General features: G+C 49.6%; 26 non-coding genes and 3 pseudogenes across 26 annotated transcripts in view; all 29 read right to left on the reverse strand.

Annotated features, from left to right (window-relative positions):
• LOC128476567 (5S ribosomal RNA) overlaps positions 1-34 on the reverse strand; it is a 119-nt gene extending 85 nt beyond the window's left edge. The window contains exon 1 of the ribosomal RNA XR_008347574.1: positions 1-34. This exon is cut by the window's left edge and continues 85 nt beyond it. This is a non-coding gene — a ribosomal RNA (5S ribosomal RNA).
• A 267-nt stretch (positions 35-301) lies between these two features.
• LOC128477184 (5S ribosomal RNA) lies at positions 302-420 on the reverse strand. The gene has a single exon (XR_008348166.1). It is a non-coding gene; the product is annotated as a 5S ribosomal RNA (ribosomal RNA).
• A 257-nt stretch (positions 421-677) lies between these two features.
• LOC128478241 (5S ribosomal RNA) lies at positions 678-796 on the reverse strand. Its single transcript, XR_008349171.1, has one exon. It is a non-coding gene; the product is annotated as a 5S ribosomal RNA (ribosomal RNA).
• Positions 797-1,038: 242 nt separating this feature from the next.
• On the reverse strand, positions 1,039-1,157 carry LOC128477002 (5S ribosomal RNA). Its single transcript, XR_008347992.1, has one exon. It is a non-coding gene; the product is annotated as a 5S ribosomal RNA (ribosomal RNA).
• A 227-nt stretch (positions 1,158-1,384) lies between these two features.
• Positions 1,385-1,503, reverse strand: LOC128478262 (5S ribosomal RNA). Its single transcript, XR_008349191.1, has one exon. It is a non-coding gene; the product is annotated as a 5S ribosomal RNA (ribosomal RNA).
• A 234-nt stretch (positions 1,504-1,737) lies between these two features.
• LOC128480529 (uncharacterized) lies at positions 1,738-1,846 on the reverse strand (annotated as a pseudogene).
• Positions 1,847-2,097: 251 nt separating this feature from the next.
• LOC128476568 (5S ribosomal RNA) lies at positions 2,098-2,216 on the reverse strand. Its single transcript, XR_008347575.1, has one exon. It is a non-coding gene; the product is annotated as a 5S ribosomal RNA (ribosomal RNA).
• Positions 2,217-2,461: 245 nt separating this feature from the next.
• LOC128477400 (5S ribosomal RNA) lies at positions 2,462-2,580 on the reverse strand. Its single transcript, XR_008348375.1, has one exon. It is a non-coding gene; the product is annotated as a 5S ribosomal RNA (ribosomal RNA).
• Positions 2,581-2,804: 224 nt separating this feature from the next.
• Positions 2,805-2,923, reverse strand: LOC128476552 (5S ribosomal RNA). The gene has a single exon (XR_008347560.1). It is a non-coding gene; the product is annotated as a 5S ribosomal RNA (ribosomal RNA).
• Positions 2,924-3,175: 252 nt separating this feature from the next.
• On the reverse strand, positions 3,176-3,294 carry LOC128478951 (5S ribosomal RNA). Its single transcript, XR_008349847.1, has one exon. It is a non-coding gene; the product is annotated as a 5S ribosomal RNA (ribosomal RNA).
• A 231-nt stretch (positions 3,295-3,525) lies between these two features.
• On the reverse strand, positions 3,526-3,644 carry LOC128479006 (5S ribosomal RNA). Its single transcript, XR_008349899.1, has one exon. It is a non-coding gene; the product is annotated as a 5S ribosomal RNA (ribosomal RNA).
• Positions 3,645-3,893: 249 nt separating this feature from the next.
• Positions 3,894-4,012, reverse strand: LOC128477768 (5S ribosomal RNA). Its single transcript, XR_008348724.1, has one exon. It is a non-coding gene; the product is annotated as a 5S ribosomal RNA (ribosomal RNA).
• A 233-nt stretch (positions 4,013-4,245) lies between these two features.
• On the reverse strand, positions 4,246-4,364 carry LOC128477317 (5S ribosomal RNA). Its single transcript, XR_008348297.1, has one exon. It is a non-coding gene; the product is annotated as a 5S ribosomal RNA (ribosomal RNA).
• Positions 4,365-4,618: 254 nt separating this feature from the next.
• LOC128476564 (5S ribosomal RNA) lies at positions 4,619-4,737 on the reverse strand. Its single transcript, XR_008347571.1, has one exon. It is a non-coding gene; the product is annotated as a 5S ribosomal RNA (ribosomal RNA).
• Positions 4,738-4,971: 234 nt separating this feature from the next.
• On the reverse strand, positions 4,972-5,090 carry LOC128477870 (5S ribosomal RNA). Its single transcript, XR_008348820.1, has one exon. It is a non-coding gene; the product is annotated as a 5S ribosomal RNA (ribosomal RNA).
• A 209-nt stretch (positions 5,091-5,299) lies between these two features.
• LOC128479483 (5S ribosomal RNA) lies at positions 5,300-5,418 on the reverse strand. The gene has a single exon (XR_008350355.1). It is a non-coding gene; the product is annotated as a 5S ribosomal RNA (ribosomal RNA).
• A 221-nt stretch (positions 5,419-5,639) lies between these two features.
• Positions 5,640-5,758, reverse strand: LOC128477609 (5S ribosomal RNA). Its single transcript, XR_008348572.1, has one exon. It is a non-coding gene; the product is annotated as a 5S ribosomal RNA (ribosomal RNA).
• A 122-nt stretch (positions 5,759-5,880) lies between these two features.
• Positions 5,881-5,999, reverse strand: LOC128479044 (5S ribosomal RNA). Its single transcript, XR_008349936.1, has one exon. It is a non-coding gene; the product is annotated as a 5S ribosomal RNA (ribosomal RNA).
• Positions 6,000-6,223: 224 nt separating this feature from the next.
• Positions 6,224-6,342, reverse strand: LOC128477489 (5S ribosomal RNA). Its single transcript, XR_008348458.1, has one exon. It is a non-coding gene; the product is annotated as a 5S ribosomal RNA (ribosomal RNA).
• A 213-nt stretch (positions 6,343-6,555) lies between these two features.
• LOC128480082 (uncharacterized) lies at positions 6,556-6,664 on the reverse strand (annotated as a pseudogene).
• Positions 6,665-6,861: 197 nt separating this feature from the next.
• LOC128476795 (5S ribosomal RNA) lies at positions 6,862-6,980 on the reverse strand. The gene has a single exon (XR_008347790.1). It is a non-coding gene; the product is annotated as a 5S ribosomal RNA (ribosomal RNA).
• Positions 6,981-7,198: 218 nt separating this feature from the next.
• LOC128480083 (uncharacterized) lies at positions 7,199-7,307 on the reverse strand (annotated as a pseudogene).
• A 276-nt stretch (positions 7,308-7,583) lies between these two features.
• On the reverse strand, positions 7,584-7,702 carry LOC128476694 (5S ribosomal RNA). The gene has a single exon (XR_008347696.1). It is a non-coding gene; the product is annotated as a 5S ribosomal RNA (ribosomal RNA).
• Positions 7,703-7,927: 225 nt separating this feature from the next.
• Positions 7,928-8,046, reverse strand: LOC128476754 (5S ribosomal RNA). The gene has a single exon (XR_008347753.1). It is a non-coding gene; the product is annotated as a 5S ribosomal RNA (ribosomal RNA).
• A 245-nt stretch (positions 8,047-8,291) lies between these two features.
• On the reverse strand, positions 8,292-8,410 carry LOC128478242 (5S ribosomal RNA). Its single transcript, XR_008349172.1, has one exon. It is a non-coding gene; the product is annotated as a 5S ribosomal RNA (ribosomal RNA).
• Positions 8,411-8,640: 230 nt separating this feature from the next.
• LOC128476569 (5S ribosomal RNA) lies at positions 8,641-8,759 on the reverse strand. The gene has a single exon (XR_008347576.1). It is a non-coding gene; the product is annotated as a 5S ribosomal RNA (ribosomal RNA).
• A 215-nt stretch (positions 8,760-8,974) lies between these two features.
• LOC128477034 (5S ribosomal RNA) lies at positions 8,975-9,093 on the reverse strand. The gene has a single exon (XR_008348024.1). It is a non-coding gene; the product is annotated as a 5S ribosomal RNA (ribosomal RNA).
• Positions 9,094-9,353: 260 nt separating this feature from the next.
• On the reverse strand, positions 9,354-9,472 carry LOC128477009 (5S ribosomal RNA). Its single transcript, XR_008347999.1, has one exon. It is a non-coding gene; the product is annotated as a 5S ribosomal RNA (ribosomal RNA).
• A 236-nt stretch (positions 9,473-9,708) lies between these two features.
• LOC128478192 (5S ribosomal RNA) lies at positions 9,709-9,827 on the reverse strand. Its single transcript, XR_008349125.1, has one exon. It is a non-coding gene; the product is annotated as a 5S ribosomal RNA (ribosomal RNA).
• Between the last annotated feature and the right edge of the window lie 173 nt (positions 9,828-10,000).

Here is a 10,000-nt window from a genome sequence, read left to right on the forward strand (position 1 = left end):
GATCGGGCGCTTTCAGGGTGGTATGGCCGCAGGTGTGAAAGTTTTTTATTTTACTTCTCTTATTCTGTTGCTGCTGCTTCTGCTGCTTCTGCTGCTTCTGCTTCTGCTGCTTCTGCTTCTGCTTCTGCTGCTGCTGCTGCTGCTGCTGCTGCTGCTGCTGCTGCTTGTCGTCAGACAGAAAGAATTATAAGCCCTGGGACAGGACAGAGAAGGTGAGAAGGTTCAAATAAGGGTTTAAAGCTTTGATGATGAGCAAGAAACACATGGCAAAAAGCTCTCCCCGGACTGTGAGAAAAGAAAAAGCCTACAACACCTGGTATTCCCAGGCGGTCTCCCATCCAGGTACTAACCAGGCCCAACCCTGCTTAGCTTCCGAGATCAGATGAGATCGGGCACTTTCAGGGTGGTATGGCCACAGGTGTGAAAGCTCTTTATTTTACTTTTCTTATTCTGTTGCTGCTGCTGCTGCTGCTGCTGCTGCTGCTGCTGCTGCTGCTGCTGCTGCTGCTGCTGCTGCTGCTGCTGCTGCTGCTGCTGCTTGTCGTCAGACAGAAAGAATTATAAGCCCTGGGACAGGACAGAGAAGGTGAGAAGGTTCAAATAAGGGTTTAAAGCTTTGATGATGAGCAAGAAACACATGGCAAAAAGCTCTCCCCGGACTGTGAGAAAAAATTAAAAGCCTACAACACCTGGTATTCCCAGGCGGTCTGCCATCCAGGTACTAACCAGGCCCAACCCTGCTTAGCTTCCGAGATCAAACGAGATCGGGCGCTTTCAGGGTGGTATGGCCGCAGGTGTGAAAGTTTTTTATTTTACTTCTCTTATTCTGTTGCTGCTGCTGCTGCTGCTGCTGCTGCTGCTGCTGCTGCTGCTGCTGCTGCTGCTGCTGCTGCTGCTGCTTGTCGTCAGACAAAAAGAATTATAAGCCCTGGGACAGGACAGAGAAGGTGAGAAGGTTCAAATAAGGGTTTAAAGCTTTGATGATGAGCAAGAAACACATGGCAAAAAGCTCTCCCCGGACTGTGAGAAAAAATTAAAAGCCTACAACACCTGGTATTCCCAGGCGGACTCCCATCCTGGTACTAACCAGGCCCAACCCTGCTTAGCTTCCGAGATCAGACGAGATCGGGCGCTTTCAGGGTGGTATGGCCGCAGGTGTGAAAGTTTTTCATTTTACTTCTCTTATTCTGTTGCTGCTGCTGCTGCTGCTGCTGCTGCTGCTGCTGCTGCTGCTGCTGCTGCTGCTTGTCGTCAGACAAAAAGAATTATAAGCCCTGGGACAGGACAGAGAAGGTGAGAAGGTTCAAATAAGGGTTTAAAGCTTTGATGATGAGCAAGAAACACATGGCAAAAAGCTCTCCCCGGACTGTGAGAAAAAATTAAAAGCCTACAACACCTGGTATTCCCAGGCGGTCTCCCATCCAGGTACTAACCAGGCCCAACCCTGCTTAGCTTCCGAGATCAGACGAGATCGGGCGCTTTCAGGGTGGTATGGCCACATGTGTGAAAGTTTTTTATTTTACTTCTCTTATTCTGCTGCTGCTGCTGCTGCTGCTGCTGCTGCTGCTGCTGCTGCTGCTGCTGCTGCTGCTGCTGCTGCTTGTCGTCAGACAGAAAGAATTATAAGCCCTGGGACAGGACAGAGAAGGTGAGAAGGTTCAAATAAGGGTTTAAAGCTTTGATGATGAGCAAGAAACACATGGCAAAAAGCTCTCCCCGGACTGTGAGAAAAGAAAAAGCCTACAACACCTGGTATTCCCAGGCAGTCTCCCATCCAGGTACTAACCAGGCCCAACCCTGCTTAGCTTCCAAGATCGGGCGCTTTCAGGGAGGTATGGCTGCAGGTGTGAAAGATCTTTATTTTACTTTTCTTATTCTGTTGCTGCTGCTGCTGCTGCTGCTGCTGCTGCTGCTGCTGCTGCTGCTGCTGCTGCTGCTGCTGCTGCTGCTGCTGCTGCTTGTCGTCAGACAGAAAGAATTATAAGCCCTGGGACAGGACAGAGAAGGTGAGAAGGTTCAAATAAGGGTTTAAAGCTTTGATGATGAGCAAGAAACACATGGCAAAAAGCTCTCCCCGGACTGTGAGAAAAAATTAAAAGCCTACAACACCTGGTATTCCCAGGCGGTCTCCCATCCAGGTACTAACCAGGCCCAACCCTGCTTAGCTTCCGAGATCAGACGAGATCGGGCGCTTTCAGGGTGGTATGGCCGCAGGTGTGAAAGTTTTTTATTTTACTTCTCTTATTCTGTTGCTGCTGCTGCTGCTGCTGCTGCTGCTGCTGCTGCTGCTGCTGCTGCTGCTGCTGCTGCTGCTGCTGCTGCTTGTCGTCAGACAAAAAGAATTATAAGCCCTGGGACAGGACAGAGAAGGTGAGAAGGTTCAAATAAGGGTTTAAAGCTTTGATGATGAGCAAGAAACACATGGCAAAAAGCTCTCCCCGGACTGTGAGAAAAAATTAAAAGCCTACAACACCTGGTATTCCCAGGCGGTCTCCCACCCAGGTACTAACCAGGCCCAACCCTGCTTAGCTTCCGAGATCAGACGAGATCGGGCGCTTTCAGGGTGGCATGGCCGCAGGTGTGAAAGTTTTTTATTTTACTTCTCTTATTCTGCTGCTGCTGCTGCTGCTGCTGCTGCTGCTGCTGCTGCTGCTGCTGCTGCTGCTTGTCGTCAGACAAAAAGAATTATAAGCCCTGGGACAGGACAGAGAAGGTGAGAAGGTTCAAATAAGGGTTTAAAGCTTTGATGATGAGCAAGAAACACATGGCAAAAAGCTCTCCCCGGACTGTGAGAAAAAATTAAAAGCCTACAACACCTGGTATTCCCAGGCGGTCTCCCATCCAGGTACTAACCAGGCCCAACCCTGCTTAGCTTCCGAGATCAGATGAGATCGGGCGCTTTCAGGGTGGTATGGCCGCAGGTGTGAAAGTTTTTTATTTTACTTCTCTTATTCTGCTGCTGCTGCTGCTGCTGCTGCTGCTGCTGCTGCTGCTGCTGCTGCTGCTGCTGCTGCTGCTGCTGCTGCTGCTGCTGCTGCTTGTCGTCAGACAGAAATAATTATAAGCCCTGGGACAGGACAGAGAAGGTGAGAAGGTTCAAATAAGGGTTTAAAGCTTTGATGATGAGCAAGAAACACATGGCAAAAAGCTCTCCCCGGACTGTGAGAAAAGAAAAAGCCTACAACACCTGGTATTCCCAGGCGGTCTCCCATCCAGGTACTAACCAGGCCCAAACCTGCTTAGCTTCCGAGATCAGACGAGATCGGGCGCTTTCAGGGTGGTATGGCCGCATGTGTGAATGTTTTTTATTTTACTTCTCTTATTCTGCTGCTGCTGCTGCTGCTGCTGCTGCTGCTGCTGCTGCTGCTGCTGCTGCTGCTGCTGCTGCTTGTCGTCAGACAGAAAGAATTATAAGCCCTGGGACAGGACAGAGAAGGTGAGAAGGTTCAAATAAGGGTTTAAAGCTTTGATGATGAGCAAGAAACACATGGCAAAAAGCTCTCCCCGGACTGTGAGAAAAGAAAAAGCCTACAACACCTGGTATTCCCAGGCAGTCTCCCATGCAGGTACTAACCAGGCCCAACACTGCTTAGCTTCCGAGATCAGACGAGATCGGGTGCTTTCAGGGTGGTATGGCCGCAGGTGTGAAAGGTTTTTATTTTACTTCTCTTATTCTTCTGCTGCTGCTGCTGCTGCTGCTGCTGCTGCTGCTGCTGCTGCTGCTGCTGCTGCTGCTGCTGCTGCTGCTGCTGCTGCTTGTCGTCAGACAGAAAGAATTATAAGCCCTGGGACAGGACAGAGAAGGTGAGAAGGTTCAAATAAGGGTTTAAAGCTTTGATGATGAGCAAGAAACACATGGCAAAAAGCTCTCCCCGGACTGTGAGAAAAGAAAAAGCCTACAACACCTGGTATTCCCAGGCGGTCTCCCATCCAGGTACTAACCAGGCCCAACCCTGCTTAGCTTCCGAGATCAGACGAGATCAGGCGCTTTCAGGGAGGTATGGCTGCAGGTGTGAAAGATCTTTATTTTACTTTTCTTATTCTGTTGCTGCTGCTGCTGCTGCTGCTGCTGCTGCTGCTGCTGCTGCTGCTGCTGCTGCTGCTGCTTGTCGTCAGACAGAAAGAATTATAAGCCCTGGGACAGGACAGAGAAGGTGAGAAGGTTCAAATAAGGGTTTAAAGCTTTGATGATGAGCAAGAAACACATGGCAAAAAGCTCTCCCCGGACTGTGAGAAAAAATTAAAAGCCTACAACACCTGGTATTCCCAGGCGGTCTCCCATACAGGTACTAACCAGGCCCAACCCTGCTTAGCTTCCGAGATCAGACGAGATCGGGCGCTTTCAGGGTGGTATGGCCGCAGGTTTGAAAGTTTTTTATTTTACTTCTCTTATTCTGTTGCTGCTGCTGCTGCTGCTGCTGCTGCTGCTGCTGCTGCTGCTGCTGCTGCTGCTGCTGCTGCTGCTGCTGCTGCTGCTGCTTGTCGTCAGACAAAAAGAATTATAAGCCCTGGGACAGGACAGAGAAGGTGAGAAGGTTCAAATAAGGGTTTAAAGCTTTGATGATGAGCAAGAAACACATGGCAAAAAGCTCTCCCCGGACTGTGAGAAAAAATTAAAAGCCTACAACACCTGGTATTCCCAGGCGGTCTCCCATCCAGGTACTAACCAGGCCCAACCCTGCTTAGCTTCCGAGATCAGATGAGATCGGGCGCTTTCAGGGTGGTATGGCCGCAGGTGTGAAAGTTTTTTATTTTACTTCTCTTATTCTGCTGCTGCTGCTGCTGCTGCTGCTGCTGCTGCTGCTGCTGCTGCTGCTGCTGCTGCTGCTGCTGCTTGTCGTCAGACAGAAAGAATTATAAGCCCTGGGACAGGACAGAGAAGGTGAGAAGGTTCAAATAAGGGTTTAAAGCTTTGATGATGAGCAAGAAACACATGGCAAAAAGCTCTCCCCGGACTGTGAGAAAAGAAAAAGCCTACAACACCTGGTATTCCCAGGCGGTCTCCCATCCAGGTACTAACCAGGCCCAACCCGGCTTAGCTTCCGAGATCAGACGAGATCGGGCGCTTTCAGGGTGGTATGGCCGCAGGTGTGAAAGTTTTTTATTTTACTTCTCTTATTCTGTTGCTGCTGCTGCTGCTGCTGCTGCTGCTGCTGCTGCTTGTCGTCAGACAGAAAGAATTATAAGCCCTGGGACAGGACAGAGAAGGTGAGAAGGTTCAAATAAGGGTTTAAAGCTTTGATGATGAGCAAGAAACACATGGCAAAAAGCTCTCCCCGGACTGTGAGAAAAAATTAAAAGCCTACAACACCTGGTATTCCCAGGCGGTCTCCCATCCAGGTACTAACCAGGCCCAACCCTGCTTAGCTTCCAAGATCAAACGAGATCGGGCGCTTTCAGGGTGATTTGGCAGCAGGTGTGAAAGTTTTTTATTTTACTTCTCTTATTCTGTTGCTGCTGCTGCTGCTGCTGCTGCTGCTGCTGCTGCTGCTGCTGCTGCTTGTCGTCAGACAAAAAGAATTATAAGCCCTGGGACAGGACAGAGAAGGTGAGAAGGTTCAAATAAGGGTTTAAAGCTTTGATGATGAGCAAGAAACACATGGCAAAAAGCTCTCCCCGGACTGTGAGAAAAAATTAAAAGCCTACAACACCTGGTATTCCCAGGGGGTCTCCCATCCAGGTACTAACCAGGCCCAACCCTGCTTAGCTTCCAAGATCAGACGAGATCGGGCGCTTTCAGGGTGGTATGGCCGCAGGTGTGAAAGTTTTTTATTCTACTTCTCTTATTCTGTTGCTGCTGCAAATAAGGGTTTAAAGCTTTGATGATGAGCAAGAAACACATGGCAAAAAGCTCTCCCCGGACTGTGAGAAAAAATTAAAAGCCTACAACACCTGGTATTCCCAGGCAGTCTCCCATCCAGGTACTAACCAGGCCCAACCCTGCTTAGCTTCCGAGATCAGACGAGATCGGGCGCTTTCAGGGTGGTATGGCCTCAGGTGTGAAAATTTTTTATTTTACTTCTCTTATTCTGTTGCTGCTGCTGCTGCTGCTGCTGCTGCTGCTGCTGCTGCTGCTGCTGCTGCTTGTCGTCAGACAAAAAGAATTATAAGCCCTGGGACAGGACAGAGAAGGTGAGAAGGTTCAAATAAGGGTTTAAAGCTTTGATGATGAGCAAGAAACACATGGCAAAAAGCTCTCCCCGGACTGTGAGAAAAAATTAAAAGCCTACAACACCTGGTATTCTCAGGCGGTCTCCCATCCAGGTACTAACCAGGCCCAACCCTGCTTAGCTTCCGAGATCAGACGAGATCGGGCGCTTTCAGGGTGGTATGGCCGCAGGTGTGAAAGTTTTTTATTTTACTTCTCTTATTCTGCTGCTGCTGCTGCTGCTGCTGCTGCTGCTGCTGCTGCTGCTGCTTGTCGTCAGACAGAAAGAATTATAAGCCCTGGGACAGGACAGAGAAGGTGAGAAGGTTCAAATAAGGGTTTAAAGCTTTGATGATGAGCAAGAAACACATGGCAAAAAGCTCTCCCCGGACTGTGAGAAAAGAAAAAGCCTACAACACCTGGTATTCCCAGGCGGTCTCCCATCCAGGTACTAACCAGGCCCAACCCTGCTTAGCTTCCGAGATCAGGCGCTTTCAGGGTGGTATGGCCGCAGGTGTGAAAGTTTTTTATTTTACTTCTCTTATTCTGTTGCTGCTGCTGCTGTTGCTGCTGCTTGTCGTCAGACAGAAAGAATTATAAGCCCTGGGACAGGACAGAGAAGGTGAGAAGGTTCAAATAAGGGTTTAAAGCTTTGATGATGAGCAAGAAACACATGGCAAAAAGCTCTCCCCGGACTGTGAGAAAAAATTAAAAGCCTACAACACCTGGTATTCCCAGGCGGTCTCCCATCCAGGTACTAACCAGGCCCAACCCTGCTTAGCTTCCGAGATCAGACGAGATCGGGCGCTTTCAGGGAGGTATGGCCGCAGGTGTGAAAGCTCTTTATTTTACTTTTCCTATTCTGTTGCTGCTGCTGCTGCTGCTGCTGCTGCTGCTGCTGCTGCTGCTGCTTGTCGTCAGACAGAAAGAATTATAAGCCCTGGGACAGGACAGAGAAGGTGAGAAGGTTCAAATAAGGGTTTAAAGCTTTGATGATGAGCAAGAAACACATGGCAAAAAGCTCTCCCCGGACTGTGAGAAAAAATTAAAAGCCTACAACACCTGGTATTCCCAGGCGGTCTCCCATCCAGGTACTAACCAGGCCCAACCCTGCTTAGCTTCCGAGATCAGGCGCTTTCAGGGTGGTATGGCCGCAGGTGTGAAAGTTTTTTATTTTACTTCTCTTATTCTGTTGCTGCTGCTGCTGCTGCTGCTGCTGCTGCTGCTGCTGCTGCTGCTGCTGCTGCTGCTGCTGCTGCTGCTGCTGCTGCTGCTGCTGCTGCTGCTGCTGCTGCTGCTTGTCGTCAGACAAAAAGAATTATAAGCCCTGGGACAGGACAGAGAAGGTGAGAAGGTTCAAATAAGGGTTTAAAGCTTTGATGATGAGCAAGAAACACATGGCAAAAAGCTCTCCCCGGACTGTGAGAAAAGAAAAAGCCTACAACACCTGGTATTCCCATGCGGTCTCCCATCCAGGTACTAACCAGGCCCAACCCTGCTTAGCTTCCGAGATCAGACGAGATCGGGCGCTTTCAGGGTGGTATGGCCGCAGGTGTGAAAGTTTTTTATTTTACTTCTCTTATTCTGTTGCTGCTGCTGCTGCTGCTGCTGCTGCTGCTGCTGCTGCTGCTGCTGCTGCTGCTTGTCGTCAGACAGAAAGAATTATAAGCCCTGGGACAGGACAGAGAAGGTGAGAAGGTTCAAATAAGGGTTTAAAGCTTTGATGATGAGCAAGAAACACATGGCAAAAAGCTCTCCCCGGACTGTGAGAAAAGAAAAAGCCTACAACACCTGGTATTCCCAGGCGGTCTCCCATCCAGGTACTAACCAGGCCCAACCCTGCTTAGCTTCCGAGATCAGATGAGATCGGGCACTTTCAGGGTGGTATGGCCGCAGGTGTGAAAGCTCTTTATTTTACTTTTCTTATTCTGTTGCTGCTGCTGCTGCTGCTGCTGCTGCTGCTGCTGCTGCTGCTGCTGCTGCTGCTGCTGCTGCTGCTGCTGCTTGTCGTCAGACAGAAAGAATTATAAGCCCTGGGACAGGACAGAGAAGGTGAGAAGGTTCAAATAAGGGTTTAAAGCTTTGATGATGAGCAAGAAACACATGGCAAAAAGCTCTCCCCGGACTGTGAGAAAAAATTAAAAGCCTACAACACCTGGTATTCCCAGGCGGTCTGCCATCCAGGTACTAACCAGGCCCAACCCTGCTTAGCTTCCGAGATCAAACGAGATCGGGCGCTTTCAGGGTGGTATGGCCGCAGGTGTGTAAGTTTTTTATTTTACTTCTCTTATTCTGTTGCTGCTGCTGCTGCTGCTGCTGCTGCTGCTGCTGCTGCTGCTGCTGCTGCTGCTGCTTGTCGTCAGACAAAAAGAATTATAAGCCCTGGGACAGGACAGAGAAGGTGAGAAGGTTCAAATAAGGGTTTAAAGCTTTGATGATGAGCAAGAAACACATGGCAAAAAGCTCTCCCCGGACTGTGAGAAAAAATTAAAAGCCTACAACACCTGGTATTCCCAGGCGGTCTCCCATCCAGGTACTAACCAGGCCCAACCCTGCTTAGCTTCCGAGATCAGACGAGATCGGGCGCTTTCAGGGTGGTATGGCCGCAGGTGTGAAAGTTTTTCATTTTACTTCTCTTATTCTGTTGCTGCTGCTGCTGCTGCTGCTGCTGCTGCTGCTGCTGCTGCTTGTCGTCAGACAAAAAGAATTATAAGCCCTGGGACAGGACAGAGAAGGTGAGAAGGTTCAAATAAGGGTTTAAAGCTTTGATGATGAGCAAGAAACACATGGCAAAAAGCTCTCCCCGGACTGTGAGAAAAAATTAAAAGCCTACAACACCTGGTATTCCCAGGCGGTCTCCCATCCAGGTACTAACCAGGCCCAACCCTGCTTAGCTTCCGAGATCAGACGAGATCGGGCGCTTTCAGGGTGGTATAGCCGCAGGTGTGAAAGTTTTTTATTTTACTTCTCTTATTCTGCTGCTGCTGCTGCTGCTGCTGCTGCTGCTGCTGCTGCTGCTGCTGCTGCTGCTGCTGCTGCTGCTGCTGCTGCTGCTGCTGCTGCTGCTTGTCGTCAGACAGAAAGAATTATAAGCCCTGGGACAGGACAGAGAAGGTGAGAAGGTTCAAATAAGGGTTTAAAGCTTTGATGATGAGCAAGAAACACATGGCAAAAAGCTCTCCCCGGACTGTGAGAAAAAATTAAAAGCCTACAGCACCTGGTATTCCCAGGCGGTCTGCCATCCAGGTACTAACCAGGCCCAACCCTGCTTAGCTTCCGAGATCAGACGAGATCGGGCGCTTTCAGGGTGGTATGGCCGCAGGTGTGAAAGTTTTTTATTTTACTTCTCTTATTCTGTTGCTGCTGCTGCTGCTGCTGCTGCTGCTGCTGCTGCTGCTGCTGCTGCTGCTGCTGCTGCTGCTTGTCGTCAGACAGAAAGAATTATAAGCCCTGGGACAGGACAGAGAAGGTGAGAAGGTTCAAATAAGGGTTTAAAGCTTTGATGATGAGCAAGAAACACATGGCAAAAAGCTCTCCCCGGACAGTGAGAAAAAATTAAAAGCCTACAACACCTGGTATTCCCAGGCGGTCTCCCATCCAGGTACTAACCAGGCTCAACCCTGCTTAGCTTCCGAGATCAGACGAGATCGGGCGCTTTCAGGGTGGTATGGCCGCAGGTGTGAAAGTTTTTTATTTTACTTCTCTTATTCTGTTGCTGCTGCTGCTGCTGCTGCTGCTGCTGCTGCTGCTGCTGCTGCTGCTTGTCGTCAGACAGAAAGAATTATAAGCCCTGGGACAGGACAGAGAAGGTGAGAAGGTTCAAACAAGGGTTTAAAGCTTTGATGATGAGCA

This window comes from Spea bombifrons, chromosome 2, assembly GCF_027358695.1.
Source record: "Spea bombifrons isolate aSpeBom1 chromosome 2, aSpeBom1.2.pri, whole genome shotgun sequence".
NCBI classification, from domain to species: domain Eukaryota; kingdom Metazoa; phylum Chordata; class Amphibia; order Anura; family Pelobatidae; genus Spea; species Spea bombifrons.